The following is a 14426-nucleotide window of genomic DNA, read 5'->3' as shown; positions in this document are numbered from 1 at the left end:
ACACCTTCGCGAACAAGACAAAATGGGGGACGGGAATTGATTTTGTCCATCGGGAAATGATTGGATGGTTGTTGTTTGCTGTTGGTCAAACTCATGGCACGATTTGAGGGGTGATTCGGGGGGGGGGGGGGGGGGGTGGCATGACCCTTGTTGAAAAAAAAAAATCACAAACGCATCCCCTTCGTAAAACCACCTTACTATCCCCATTAGATTAAGTACACCGTGGTCACATGCTCTTCTGACTTGGGCCCTGTTTACACAAGAACGCTCGCGGGTGAAAGCGTAAAAATATTTTAGCAGATGTGCCTTTCGTTTAGACGGCGACGGCGTTTTTGGGGCTTAAAAACGCAAAAAAGTGAAACCACCCTCCAGAGTGGAAATCTTAAAAATCTCACCGTTGCGTTCCCGTCTAAAGGGTAAAAACGCAAAAGTCTGCTAGACAGTGAAGGCACCTCCTCGTCTGTCCAGACAAAATTGTCAGCTTTTGCTGTTCGCTTCGCCATGTTGTGTTTTGATTTCGCGCTACTAGGGAGAGAAGTAGAAGGAAGGTTGTACGCAGGCGCGCAAACTTGGTGTTGTTGTGTGGCAGTGCTTCACATTGCCACCTAGCCGCCTGGAGTGCATACTACATCGAATTTCACACACTTTTGCGTCACCATATGCACGCAGATTTCCCCCCATAACGCTCGTCTAAACGCAGAATAAAAAGTGATAACGCAACGTCACTTTTGCGTTTTCTCTTCAGATCATTTCCGTGTAAACATAGCCATAGTAAACGGTTTAGATGATGTTTACATTCGTGTTTAGTGCGGAATACTTGATCAGATTGCCTGAAACTCATGTTAATGCCAGATATGAAGGTGTCATAATTGCTTGAGAGCTTTAGAATTTAAGAACTGCTAAATCTATTTTAAGAATCAAAGGTTGAATGAGTATATTCATCTTTTCATCAAGGTGCAATGCTTTTCATCTCGCTCTCAGCTATAATGAGATCACACATTTTGCTTTTAATCTCTTCTCATGCACAATATTCAAGCTAGCTTTAAAAGAGCAAATTCCTTTAACGGAAAGAATGCACACTTGACCTCAGGGGCAACGCAGCGGCCTCACTTGTTGCCGTGTTTTCAATCACGAGAATAGCTGTTGAACTCTTTTCCTGGACTACGTTACATCTTTTCACATCACAACTGTGTCACTGATTATTGTGACGGACAAATGAATCTTGCGGGAATTGGCACATATAAAAGATCCACAGCAGTTGATTTATCTGAGCATTGAATTGAGGGGTTTAAAGGCTGAAGATCCGTTCAGCGGTCAGCCCGTGGTGGGAATTATCCAGAAAGGCTTACAGCATTATTAAACGTATAGCTCAGTCATTATTGTGCCTATAAATACAGATCCTTCACATTAATATTCCACAAAGCAATTATTTCACTACCGTTTTATTGGCATTATACTTCAAAGCATTGTAGGGATGATATGCTGGAGCTCAAACTTCAATGGCATTTTATTTTGTCATCATTCATATTATTGTATACTGGGAGCAACAAAACCACCTTGGCTTGCTAATACAGCTCAGTAAAACTGCAGCGGTGCGGCATGCAAATCATTATAATTAGAGCTCCATTTAGGACTCTAACAAAGAAAAAAAAAACCTGTGGCTGTTCCAAACCACATCACGTACCATTGATCGGCATCTTACTGGAGCCTGAGATAATCATTCTCACTTGAGAAGTAAAAGCAACCACTATGGAGTCAAGCAGTCAATACCCCAGTGGCATTAGCCCGTAATCTCTGGCTCTCATTAAACACGTCTTCTATGGATTCTCTCTTGCATTTCTTTTCCTCAATATGTACTATGCATTGTAAAAATAGATATCAAAGTGTGGTGCATCATGTAATGTAATAGTTTTAAAGAGATCTGTTAGACGTTGTTATTGATTTGGGTGAGCGGCACGGAAGCAGAATTGTGTGTTTTGCCTGGAGCAAGGAGATTTTTGTTTTAAAGAGATCAGGAATGCAAGGTTGAATAATACAGTAAGGATTACTTTGGAATTACACAAAAAATAATGTCAAGAAAAGCATGTAAAACAGTGTAGTGTAATGCAGTTTGTGGCCACTATTCTATATAGACCCACGGCTTCATTGGTAGAATAAAAAAAATAAATAAAAAAAAAAAATTAAAGGGGTGGTTGATTATGATTTCACTTTTCTGACTTTAGTTAGAGTGTAATGTTGCTGTTTGAGCATAAACAACATCTGCAAAGTTACGACGCTCAAAGTTCAAAGCAAAGGGAGATATTTGCTTTTAAAGAAATCGTTTTTTAAGGACTACAACAAACGGCTGGTAGGGACCACACAACATTCCTCCCGGGTTAGTGACATCACTAACCCTATAATTTACATAAACCCCGCCCCTGGGAACAAGATTTATAGATTATCATGACAGAAAATGCTAATCAATGACTAGAAGATAACTACACATAACCTACATAAATTCATCAACTAACCGTTCAGAAACGTCCTGTTGCATTCTACATGTTGTCACTTCTTCTTGAGTCTCTCCATCATTGTCTGACTCCAGTTTGAACATAAACATTGACATTTCCAGTACATGTCTGTGTGAGGTAAAAGGACAGGAGTTCTTGAAGCTCCGCCCCCTGTGCTGAGAGCAGCAGCTAATTTGCATTTAAAGGGACACACACAAAAACGGTGCATTTTTGCTCACCCTCAAAAAGTGACAATTTTAACATGCTATATAAAAATATCTGTGGGGTATTTTGAGCTGAAACCTAACACACACACTCTGGGGACATCAGAGACTTATTTTACATCTTGTGAAAAGGGCATTATACCACCCCTTTAAGCCCCACATAAAAAAATGGCCACATTCTTCGTTTTGTTCATTCATTTCCTTATTTTACTCAATTGTGGCCACATTGTAATTATTTGTTCCCTTGTTTTAGTTAAGTCAAAATGAGGGTGAATTAGTACGACGAGGCCACGATTTGACTGATATATACTGTATATATTTTAGTCCACGTCATGTGCTAGGCTCCATACGATTGAGTAGAAAAGTGCTTAAAAAATAGATTTTCGTTCAATCGCTAGAGCTTTAAAGTCAGCATGAAATAAAAATGAACCTACTTTCTAAATGAATGTTATTGATATAATTGTGATCGATTCATCCATTCAACCTACATTCTTTTTCGATAATCCGGTTCACTCTAATATACTAATATAAGTTTAAAAAGGAGTGATTTTTAAGTCAGTGCATGGCAATGAATAACACCGATTTAACTTAAAAAGATTTGTTCACACTCAAGGCACCACTTTTCAATCTGTATTCAGTTCTCGCCATGGTGCCGTTCTTTTGGTTATGTGGTTCAGGGTGGCTTTGTAGAATACAAAGACAGTTGTTTCTCCTGCCGATGTCAAGAGCTGTCAGCTATCAATACCCTTATTGTGTCACCAACAGAATTCAAGCGTTATTTTAGGTGTCTTCGGATCCCTGACAGGGTGTGCTGCCCACTGTTAAGAAACATTTGTTAGTTAGAAATATATTTTAGTTATAAAACTGGCTCAAAGTAAAAACCACTTGCAGAAGTGACAACCAGGAATTAAATTATATATTTTAGACAGACCTTTTTAAATATGACAGACATAATGACAGCAATTAGATGGCATAGATGGAGAGATGTGTGAATGAATAATGGAAGGGTATGAGGTGAAGGTGACAGTCATTCTCACACCTGAAATGAGATTTTAATTGGTAGTTTTATAGTGTGTTCCCACAACTGGGCCTCCGGAGATTCTGCTCCTGTTCATCAGGTTCAGCTACAGGAAGCAGAACAGAAGCTTCATGTTGAAATGGAATATTATACTACAAATATAGAATGTGAAAAGTATGCATTTTGCAGTGATAAAGACTGAAGCTGAATTTGGAATAGCATACTAGCATGCAGTCGAGTCAGGAAAAAAAAAAAAGATTTGTTAGTGTGCTCAACTAACTGTAAGCATGTGGTCTCATGACCTCAGTATGTTTGTCACGTTACCATCAGAGAAAACTTTAGAAAGAAACGTTTTACATCTTGGACTGCCAAAGGTTGTTAAACTCACAGCTTCATTTATCACACTGGGAATGTGATGGAAGCAGATGGAAGGTTAAGTCAAGTGCATTGCATTGTGGGATACAGCATTCTGCACAGTATGCTCTATTGTAAACTGCACAATCTGGAAAATGTTGTCGGTCAATTGGGTATTACATGCATAGAGTAAATTAGCATACTGTTTATTCTGCAAAAAAAGTAAGCGTATAGTATGCTAGAAAGGCGAAGACATATTTCTGTGATGATGTCTAGTAAGGTAGTAATATCTTGTCTTTATATTTGTGTGAGCAGATGTTTCTTTTACACAGTATGTAAACAAATAACCTTCAGGTCAGTTTATGGTCTAGTTACCGGCGTTCTGCGCAGTGGTTTGCTCAGTGTTCAGACATGTTATGTAAGTGAGTTTATTACATTCAGCTGCAAAAAAAGAAGAATGCTTTTCTGATGGTTTTGTTCTTGTTTTTTCTGAGAGAAAGTACAAGAAGCCTATATATATATAGACATCTCATGTGTGTCTTAGCATCAGAAACTTACAATATAAAAATGTAAGCATTCCATTCAGGTTTTCCTCAAACAGATCTGTTTTAAATCAGCCAAGCAGTGTGTAATTATTGATTTGATGGTTCTAAAGCTGCATGTTCCACACTAATATGTTACACTTCCCCTTTGATAAGATACTAACAGCAGTCGGCATGGTGGGAGTTATGAATTACACAGTGATTATGCAGTTTTAGGGTTTTTTTTTTTTTTTTTTCTTTTTTTTTTTGAACCACTAACTGGAATAGGTCTGAGCTTGTGCAATAACACAAATGCGGTAAATGGACTTTTTCAGCTGTAAATGATTTGCTCATGACATATAACCCTCAAGGCATGCTTTAGGTGTGTTAGTCATTTGGAAGAAATCATAGTATAAATCAACTATATATACAGCACTGACTGACAGACTAGAGACTTCTGTAGTGTATGAAGAATATATAAATGACTAAAAAGCATATAATACAGGTGTATTTTTATATTTTATACAATTTTATTTTTTACATTTTATGTTTATTGTGCCCATAAAAGTGACTGTGTTGTACTACAGTAGACTAACTCTGACTGCATTGTGAATACAATTATTTGCATGCAATTAAAAGCAAAGGCTTTTAAATGACTATTTTCAGCATCAAAATCAAAATGCTTAACAGTTGAAATTGAATTCAAAACGTGAACCTAGGGTCTGGGTCAAAGACAGCCATTATTGTCACATTGAACCTTTGAAATCAACCCCTGAAATGATGTTCCTGCAGGGTAATTCACCTCCGAAAGCTTCATTAAATAGTATGTCAGGTCAACTTCCTGAGGGTTAATTTACTTTGCTCAACCTTAATGCAGATCTCAATTCAGCCTTAAATCACACTACAGCTTATTAATTTGAAGAGCACACAGAGAAATTATGTTATTTGACTGCCAGGCAGTGGCGGCTCCAGAGATTTTCTGTTGCAGGTGCTATGGGGATGCTCAACACTTAAGAGAAGGTGCTTTGAATTTTGGGGCATTTCATTATGGAGATCGCATTGGACCACCATAATGAAACGCCATCATGAACAACACCATAATGAAAGTATACACATGCGTACATGCCCGCATTAACTATACTCGTTCTGCGACTATAAGCAGTATATATATATATAGGCCTACTGTATATATATGTAAAAGTATTCAACGCAAGGGATATAGACAGGGACGCAACTACCCAGTGTCAGAGGTGTATGCAGCAACAATTTTGGCAATCATCAATCTGGTGCACTTTGAGAGTTAAAAATTAAAAGCTCCAACCCATATTCAGTGTGCAAATTAAACAAAGAAAAATTCAAACCTCTTTTAGTGCAGTGTCAGTCTATATTACACTACTACATAATAATAGTTATAATATTAATCCCATGATAGTAATAGCCATATATTGTAAAACAAATGCACTGAAAAATAAAGGAAACTTCCATAATTAATTTTGTACTAATTTCTATACTTGAAAGACTATATTTCTATACTTCACATTAAAGATGTGATTGGGCCAGCCCAGTGTCAATCAAGAAAAGAACCAATGGGCCGCTGAGCTAACTTACGTGTTTCATGGGTTTCATGGGGTGTCAGAAAAAAAACAACTAACGCTGACTTTTTTTTAACCAATGCATTACACCGGCACTAACCCATGCGCCGCCAATTAAGCAAAACAAAACGAATGGGCCGCCGATGTACGAGTTTTATGGTCCGTTAAGACAAAAAAAAAAAAAAAAGTATGAGATGTATCGGCCCAAAAAGCACGTCGGCCCACCGAAATTATTCACTGGAAATAAATAAAAACTTAAATTGACATACAAATAAATTAAACCTAAATAGCAATATTTTTGTAAAAAACAAAAAACAAAAAAAAAAACAAGGCAAAAGCACATAATTATTTACAAAAAAAAAAAGAAGCACATAACCAAAATTACCCCCCCCCCCCCCCCCAAAAAATTCTAATATTAAAAAAATAATAAAAATAATGATATAATAAAAGTAATGATAAAAACTAAAATAACACTGGGCATGATTGCTCACATAATTATATAGTTACAGCATCTACCAGCAGGGGCTGAGTGAACCGTGCTAACCAGCCAAACCTGGAAAGGTAAGCTAAAAAATAAATAAAAAAAGTAAAATTTGGAATAATGTACACGTGAAGGAAAAAGCAGAAGAAAAAGAAAAACTATAAAGTCTGGCTTTGGGATGTTTTAGTTGTATGACAATCTCTGTATGACATCTGCTGTATTAAATACATGACTATTTCACTGTCAGAGCGGCCTACAGTTCAAAATAAAACCTTCACTGAAAATGTAGTGATAATACCAAGAAATTCAAGGAATTGTACACCATCACAAACCCATTACGGCTGCGGTATCTGTACATTTATCTTATAGTTCAATTTAATTCAAATGAAACTCAATGCCCAGCAGCAAGGCAGTTTCAATTACTGTGAAAATACAATATTACAAATAACATTCATGTTAAACACAGGAAAGAAGTGAAATAGAAACATGTGGAGTAAACATTCTTCAGTGCAATGAGAGAAAGTGAAACTACCACACTCAACATCTCCCCTCAGTGGCTTTAGATTGAAGACGCTCAGTATACAAAACACATTGTGATTCACTGTTGATGGACTGGGAGATTTTCAAGATCTGTTGAAGTACACGTACATCAAATGTGTTGCATGTTTATGCATATTTTATTGTTTGACTACACATGCATCACAGATAAGAAGAGATCTGTTTTGTGAATGTAGTGCATGATAAGTGGGTTTCTGCTAGAATAAATAGAAATCCAATTCTAGAGGAAAAATGTTTTGTTCAAAGGTTTCTTTAATTTCTCAGGAGTCTTATTAGGGTGTGTTCACACTTTGGGTGGATTAAAACGAACTCTGGTGTGATTGCTCTGTTAGTGCGTTTCATTTGAATCAGTGTGAACGCTGCCATCTGAACCCTGATGCGCACCAAACCGAGGTGAGAACCAAGACCGAGACTTGAAAAGATGAGTCCCGATCCGTTTTCAAATGAACTATGGTGCGGTTCGAATTAAATATTAACAAAACTCGGATCAAAGACATGTAAGCGAACCAAAAACAGGACGTGATGTCACAAGATACGGCCCTAAAAAGGACAGAATGCTGAAATACACCCATCAGAGTTCAGTACAGGCGTCAGAGCCGCGTATCGTCACACTAGATCTTCATTTGTGTGTGTGTGACGGAGGGATTCCTGCCGCTGTTTTGACTCCTTTAGACATTTTATAAGCTCTACGAGTTCTCATCTGGTCAAAATGCCATCATATGTACGCACAAGGGCATTTAGCCCAGAACACAACATTGTTTTGGATGTTCCATGCAAAAAAACGTTTTTTTTTTTTTTTTGTTGGTATCTTTATGTTCGGTCTTAAAAATGACAGTGTGAACGCCAAGCGAACCAGGACTAAATGCATTATTTCCTTTTTATTTGGTCCAGACCAAAACTACAAGTGTCAACACTCCCTTTACTCCTTCCCCGCCGGTGTTTTCTTAAAAAGTTGTCAGCCACCACAAGCAATTTTGATTCAGCAAACATTTTAACATGCAGTATATGTTAAAAAAAGAACAGAGTCTCTGCTTTAAAAATAACGGAAACACGGGAAGCCGAAAATCTGGAAAATTCCATCAATGGTGGGGAAAACAATAAAAAGCCAGTGAAGTCACTTGAAGGCCACAGTTTTAAGGCACAACATTTGGATTTCATAGAATTTTTAAAGTGCCCTTATTTAATTTTAAAGGTTCCTAATTTAGTTTTGGAGGTCTCCAACAATAGGTTTACATGCATCCAAGGTAAAAAAAACTCATAATATAAAAATAAAATAAAATTTTCTCATAATATACATTGCAGTATCACCTCTTTTCTCACAGTGTCTGAAAAAGTTTGATAAAGGATTCGGTCTCTCTAAACCTCCTCTCTAAACCTCTCTAAACCTCCTTTCCTACAGCCAACTCTGCTCTGATTGGTCAAATTGTGTTGTGGTTTATCTGATGTGATTGATCTACCGCTTACAGCGCGTTTCGAAATGAAACTCCCATTACCATATCTGAATTTCAGCACTGGATACACAGTGATACGAAGGGTGGATTCCTACAGTGGCTCAGGCTGCAAGACTGCCGAATGACTAAAGAAACGTTATTAGCAAGATGGTAGAAAACTGCACATTTCTTGTCTATTCCACCCACTGCCACTTATACCAACGACGGAAATAAGCGCAGTTACAGTAGCTTAATATGTGGGAGAGCGTTGCTATAGAGAGTGACAATATTGTATTGCAATTTGTAGCACTTCAAAGTCAATACCAAATCAAAACTAGTTAGCACATTAGTTGTAATTGAAAAGGTTTAATGACAAAATATGGTTACACTTAAAATAGTTACAAAATAGATGTATGAGATGATGATAACTTATATCATTAATCTTACCCAGCATGTAAAATGTTACCTGAGAGAGAGAGAGAGAGAGAGAGAGAGAGAGAGAGAGAGAGAGAGAGAGAGAGAGAGAGAGAGAGAGAGAGAGAGAAGAGGAGGCAAAAGGAGAGAGCCCCAAGAAAGGCACCCAGAGAAGAAGAGAGCCAGAGCATCAAAAGAGACAGAGCAACAGCTTAAATCTTCTTTTATCCTTTCCTGACCATGTGACTAAAACCCAGATGTGAGACATTCAAACTGACCAATCAGATAATTACACTTCCCCCACTGTAGTAAAGGTGTGACAATTCATCGACCCCCCAAAGTACAAACATGTTGGCCTGCAGGCCTAGATCACTATCAGAAACCTCTGTGCCTTTAGGAACTCCAAATGGTCCTTGTGGTGGAAAGAGGGGGTGGAAACAGTAAAGCAAATATCTTTGTTCATTTCAAATATCTTGGATTATTTTCAATCCTACAATCGTGCACTTTGATCTTTGAAACTTTGCACACCTTTTACATTCACAAGCAAAAAAAAAAAAGAAAAAAAAAAAAAAAAAGAATAACAGGGGCACTTTAATAGAACATCCAATTATTTTAAATATACAATTATGTTGTTTTTTTTTTAGCTCAGATACTTTTACCATAGGTGCAAGACTAATGTTGACCGTGTTTGAGTTATTTGACTTTTGCCGGGAGATTTTTGATATCTTCAAATCTGAGCACAGTTTAAGTCACTACTGAGGTATCTTCTGAAATTTAAGAGACACATGAGATTAAAAGAAGAAGAAAAAAGTCTTGAACTCTATTCAATCTCATCTTTTTCTTTCCCACAGGATTCTGCTTGAGTAGGCATGATCAATATTAATGTATTGAATTTTTATAAAAGGCAACATCTACAAATTTTTCCTGAAGCATATAACATAATTATTTTTTTTTTCTCTCAAAGAAATCGACACAATATGAGACTGAAAAAATATCCCTTTAAGAAATTAAGTAGGGTCTCGACTTCAACCGCAATTTTCCACCGCATCAGATTATATTGCGTGTCAAAACATTTAAAGTCCATGAGTTGTAAAAAATAAAATAAAATAACCCCCCCCACACACAGACAACAGCAGTTTCATAAGGAAGAGGATTGAATTATTATAAAAGCACTTCAGATCTGCACGCCTCCGTCACTGAACTGTAGTGCGCAGGGGAAATAAGCACTCTTCAAAACTGGCACATATTTTTTTTTTTTTTTTTTTTTTAAAATGAGCCCTAGGGGAGAGACTTGGCAGGGGGACCATTCATTCTTGTTCGCATGAGCTGGGCACAAACGGTAAGGACATTACGTTTTGTTTAGCAAATGAAAGCCAGGATACTCATCTCCTCTCCTCCCCGTTCCTGCCTGTCTCTCTCATTCACTCGTGTATAAAGAACATCATGGCACAATCTCATTTTGCAGCGGATCAGTTGGCTGCAGGCTAATTTTGTTTATAGGCATCAGACAATTCAGCGTGTTGATTCACAGGCCCACTGTCTTCCATCTTTTTTTTGGCCGCTCTCAGTACTGTTGAGCTTTGTGGTGGGTGAAGCCCAGAGATGGGAGAGAATATAAAAATATATTCCAGAGCAAATTATACATAATGAATGATTCAAATTACTGCAGTTCACATTCCCCGATAAAAATGACCTGATTACTTTTAGATATTTTTGGATTACGGTCACATTATTTTCTTAAAGAAATAGTGAAATTCTGTCATCATTTACTCACCCTCATGTCCATGTTCCAAACCTGTAAGACTTACTTTCTCCTGTGGAAAAAAAAGAAAAAAAAAAGAAGATATTGTGAAGAATGTCTCAACTGTTTTTGTTCATACAAATATATTTTCTATATTCCACTTTGATATCAATTTTCATACTCTGCATTCTCTTATTCTTGACACTGTTGAGCCAATTCCATTTGTCATAGGACAAATTGAATTCTAAGAGATCTATTTCAGCCACTCAATCTTGTGTTGATGCACTGTGCCAGGTTGCACTTCACTGATGCCAAACCTTCACTGCATGCATATTATATCATATGGCTTCAGAAGACTCTGAATTGGAGCTGTGGTCACTTTGAACTGCCTTGGAAAAAATGTGTGGAGTTTCTAAAACCATTTTTTTGGTGTGTGTGTGTGTGTGTTCCAAAAAACAAAAAATAAAAAACAGCATATGAGTATATAATGACATAATTTGCATGGATTGAACTACTTTAATGTTCACACATTCTGGCTAGTCAAAAATAATATCATCTAATTTTGCCTAGATGATATCTCAAGAAAACTAGTGTGAAGTTTGCTTAGATGAATTAATAAAATGATTTAAATGTCAAACTGCTCAGCGCACAGCAACATGAAAATTGTGTTTAAAAACGTTCCCTCCAGGCTGTCCATTGATCAGATGACAATATTACATTAATATAATATTTGAAAGAAGACACACAAGGCTTTTGGCAAAGAAAGGACAGTATCAAAGATGCTAGGATATATTTCATTTGATTCCTACTGGATTACACTCATTTAAGCTTTTACTGTAATGAACATAATTTTATTCCTTTAAAGAATGAAGCATTACATAGGCACATGTAACTTGATTGTGCAGCTATGTAAAAAAAAAAAAAAAGTCAAATACCATGGTTAATGTATTGGTGACTGTAAATATATATATTTATATGGTAACACTTTAGTTTAAGCTGACGTAGTTACACGTTAATTACAAGTAACTAACCCTAAACCAAACTCTGACTCTTACAATCACATTGTACAAATTCACAATTTAACAACTACAGTGCCCTCCACAATTATTGAACCCCCTGGTAAATATGATCAAAATTGGCTGTAAAAAATAAATCTGCATCGATTATCCTTGTGATCTTTCATTCAAAAAATGTGCAAAATTCTAACCTTTCATTGAAGTAAAAGAATTGAAAGTGGGGGGAAATCACATTATGAAATAAATGTTTTTCTCCAAAACATGTTGGCCACAATTATTGAAACCCCTAGAATTTTTTACGAGTAAAATATCTCTGAAGTATATTCCCATTAATATTTACCTTTTTTAGTACACCAGGGTGACTAGGAACATGAAACTGTCCAGCTATGACTTCGTGTTTCACAGGAGTTTAAATATGAGGAAACACAAAGGCCAAATCCCCTTAATCATCCATCACAATGAGTAAAACCACAGAATACAGTTCTGATGCGTAGCAAAAGATTGTTGAGCATCACAAACTAGAAAGTGGCTGTAAGACAATAGCTAAAGAATTGAAAATCCCCATTTTGACCATCAGGGCAATAATTAAGAAGTTATAACCAACTAAAGATGTTATGAATCTGCCAGGAAAAGGACGTGTGTCTATATTGTCTTAATGCACGGCGAGTATGAAAGTTTGAGTGGCCAAAGACTCTCCAAGGATCACAGATGGAGAATTGCAGAGATTAGTTGAGTCTTAGGGTCAGAAAGCCTAAAAAAAAAATTATCAAACAACCCCTACATCCCCACATGTTGTTTGGGAGGGTTTAAAAAAAAACCTCCTCGCTCATCCAAAAACAAACTCCAGCAAATTCAGTGGTCAGACACGACTGGATCTTCAAACAACACAGGGTTCTGTGGTCAGATGAGACTAAAACAGAGCTTTTTGGCAGCAAACACACTAGATGGGTTTGGTGAACACAAGGATAAAAAGTACCCCATGTGTACAATTTAATATACCATTGGATCTTTAATGTTGTGGGCATATTTTTCTGCTGGAGGTCCTGGACTTCTTGTTCAGATACATGGCATTGTGGATTCTATCAAATATCAACAGATAAAAAATCAAAACCTGACGCCTTCTGCTAGAAATCTTATAATGGGCCGTGGTTGGATCTTCCATCAGGACAACGATCCAAAACAAACATCAAAATCAAAACAAAAATTTGTTGTGGAGCACAAAATTAAGCTTCTGCCATGACCGTCTCAGTCCCCTGACCTGATGAGTGGGCTGAACTGAAGAGGAGAAGCACCAACATGGATCTGGGAATCTGAAGGATCTGGAGAGATTCTGTATGGAGGAATGGTCTCTGATCTCTTGTCAGTTATTCTCCAAACTCATCAGGCATTATAGGAGAAGACTCAGAGCTGTTATCTTGGCAAAAGGAGATTGCAAAAAGTATTTAATGAAAGGGTTTCAATAATTGTGGCCAACGTGTTTTGGAGAAAAACATTTATTTCATAATGTGATTTTCCCCCCACTTTCAATTCTTTTACTTCAATGAAAGGTTAGAATTTTGCAAATTTTTTGAATGAAAGATCACAAGGATAATCGATGCAGATTTATTTTTTACAGCCAATTTTGATCATATTTACCAGGGGGTTCAATAATTGTGGAGGGCACTGTATATACCAATTAAATTCAGCACACGTTTAAACAAGTTCAAAAACTTATCACACTCTGTCAGTGTTTGACACTTCCTTTCTTGTGTCTCTGGGTTAAGATAAACAACCTTTACTTGTTAATTATTACAATCAGCATTAATTAAAGTGATTCTCTGCTCATTCAAGGTTGTTACTCTAAGCCTTACTGGATTTCCCACTGCACCGTTTCTGCGTGGATGCTGGACTGTGATAACTTTATCAATTAAACCACTGCTCTGCACCATGGTCAAGGCCTCGTCCACAACAGGCATTAGCGATGTAATTACGTTTTTGGAAGGATAATGGCTTATTTACAAAAGCTGCCCGCCCGCCGGGGTCACGTTCACTTTAGATAAAGCAATTTGCACCGATGGACCCTTGAAACCTGCCATGTGCATGCAAATGAGAGGATTCATTAATGTATGGCTGCTCTTTCTTATCCCACTAACGTGAGGCATTCAGAACTGACATCATGGTAATGCTCAGAGTTGGGCAAGCTACTCAAAAATATAGTAACCAAAATTCACAACAGAAAAATGAACTGAGCTATAAGCTATATGAAAGCAGCGAAAGTAGCAAATTTTCATCCCAAATGATGTATTACACACTGTGCATTTACACTATGTACAAAATTAAGAAGTGCAAGAAGATGCAAAGACATTTTAGTTTTATTAATATTTTGAACTTTTGAACTATTTTTATATTTTATCCTTTTAGTTTTGTAATATTGTTATGTGCTTTTGTCTTTTTTTTAAATATTACTATTTGTTTAATTTATTTATACTTCAGTTGTACTGTTTCATAATTATAGTGCTTCAATTTAAACCTTTTTCAATTTATTGCCAAGCCAACATTTCTATATTTTATAGTTTTTCCTATAATATTTCAATTTTATTTCAGATTTA

This window comes from Squalius cephalus (assembly GCF_949319135.1).
Source record: "Squalius cephalus genome assembly, chromosome: 19".
Taxonomy (NCBI): Eukaryota; Metazoa; Chordata; class Actinopteri; order Cypriniformes; family Leuciscidae; genus Squalius; species Squalius cephalus.
Note: the sequence above shows the minus strand (reverse complement) of the source record.